A 2,368-nucleotide genomic window follows, 5' to 3' on the forward strand; every position below is an offset into this window, starting at 1 on the left:
AAAAAAAAGCAAACCAAAAAACCATGCTTATATCTATCTACATTTTAAGTTTTTACATTCATGGCATAGGTGCAATCATCTGACTACTACATTTTGTTTTCTAGTGTACCTGCCTTTTACTTTTCTTTAATATTATAGAAATCATGTTACATAAGTCACATCATCTGTGCATTTCATTTCAGGATTGCAAAATCATTGCAAAATATGTTATGATAAGCAGACACTGGGTCTAATGGGGTCAAGAACCAAAAATCTACTCTAATTAGTTGGAGTATAATGACTCTTACACAAAGAATAATCATGTACCCCAAGTCCTTTTCGGTTCCCTTCAACCTAACAATAATCCTCTTTTTCTCAAAGGAGCATATATGCTGTGAGTGGGGACAAAAGACAAGTTTATGTTTGCAGTTCATTAATACTTCCCCCTAAAATAGCAAGAACACATCACACACCCCTATTCATTTAGCATGTCAAGCACCAAAGAGTTATGGATTAAGAACTTGAAAACCTGGGTGCCAGTCCTGCCCTTGCAATTAAATTGATTTTGAACAAACAATTTGATAAAATCAACACATTCCTAAGCTTCCTTATCTATAAAATGAATGAGATGGTCCAAACATTGGTTCACAGAATGTGGTACACAGACCAGCATCAGCATTCAGCATCACCAGAAAATTTGTTAGAAGGCAAATTCTGGGTTTTTCACCTCAGAGCTATTGAATTAGAGTGTGGAGGTGAGGACTAGCAATCTATGTTTTATAAGTGCAATCAGGTTATTCTAACAGACATCCAAGTTGGTCTAAATGATTTCAAAGCTCCCTTGGAGACATAAAATTCTATACTATTCCTTCTATCCAGACCAATGTCTAAAACAACACAAAGATTTAGCATATGAGAAAAGTGATAGTAGGAGGAATTAAGGACATAATTTCTCATATTATGCATTATCACATAATGGTGCTTTTATTTATATGGGTTTGATTCCCAAAAGTGGAATTGATCGGTCAAAATGTGTATTAATTTTTAATGTTAGACTACTTTCTTAAAAACTTTACAGTTCTACCATCAATGTATAAGTACCGCTTTCTCCACCAAAATTAAGTGTCATCTCTATTTGACATTTGCTAGTCAGATGGGTTTAAGGGCAATCTCAGTGTTAATTTGTAATCTTTTTTTTTTTAAGAGAGAGAGAGAGAATTTTTTTAATATTTATTTATTTATTTTAGTTTTCGGCAGACACAACATCTTTGTTTGTATGTGGTGCTGAGGATTGAACCTGGGCTGCACGCATGCCAGGTGAGCACGCTACCGCTTGAGCCACATCCCCAGGCCCTAATTTGTAATCTTTTAACTATAAATAAATCTGGTTTTTTGTTGGCCATTTGTGCTTCTTTTCTATGCATTTTTTTCCTACACATTGACTTTGTCTACTTTTCTACTAGGTTGTAGGTTGTTTCCCCACTTCTCATCGATTACCAAAGAGCTCTGTATAGGGTATCTCAAAAATCTTCACAAAGTTTTAATAAGTTCAAAATTATAAAGGCTACAAATTCATAAAAAACACCATGTGAAATTTTAATTATTTAACATTTACATTCGACTTTTATCTTTATTAATCTCTTCTTGGTGTCTTTTTAAAAAAATTCCTAACTAGTACTTAGAATCTCTGTATTTTTTAATAATATAGGCATTTAAGGATATTAATTTTCCTTTAAGCACTGTGTTTACAATTTCTGTGCTTTTTATATGAAGTATATATAGATAACTTTGTTTTCCTTTAGATGATTTATAAATTTCTTTTTATTTCTTCTTTAATTCAGGAACAGTATGTTCCTTAATTTGTAAGTTAAGATTTTCCTCAGTAACCTTTTAATTATTTGTTTCTAATTTTATTAAATTATAATTAGAGAATGTGGTCTGTAAATTCTCCACTTCAAATTTGTTAAGGTCTTTCTTTGTGGCTAAATACATGCTCTTTTAAAAAACAAAAGAAAACAAACAAAAGCATTCTTCAAGGTGGGTGTGGTGTCACATGCCTCTACTCCCAGTTGCCTGGGAGGCTGAGGCAGGAGGATCACATCCCCAGCAACTTAGTGGGACCTTACCTCAAACTAAACAAACAAACAAAACCCCACAAAGGGCAGTGGGTGAAGCACTCCTGGATTCAATCCCAAGCACCACAATAAATAAATAAATTTTAAAAAAGAATAAAAAAATGATTCTATGATCATTTGGAGTAGGAAGTGTATTTTTGTAGTTAAAAGAAATAAGTCTCTATGTATTAAGAAAAGCTTATTATTTAATTTCTCAATAAGCACTATATATATATATATATATATATATATATATATATATATTTTTTTTTTTT

General features: G+C 32.1%; 1 protein-coding gene across 6 annotated transcripts in view; it reads right to left on the minus strand.

Annotated features, from left to right (window-relative positions):
• The window catches only part of Cstf2 (cleavage stimulation factor subunit 2), a 25,347-nt gene that overhangs the window by 13,505 nt on the left and 9,474 nt on the right, over positions 1-2,368 (minus strand). The window lies entirely within an intron of this gene.

Source organism: Marmota marmota, unplaced genomic scaffold, assembly GCF_001458135.2.
Source record: "Marmota marmota marmota unplaced genomic scaffold, marMar, whole genome shotgun sequence".
Taxonomy (NCBI): Eukaryota; Metazoa; Chordata; class Mammalia; order Rodentia; family Sciuridae; genus Marmota; species Marmota marmota.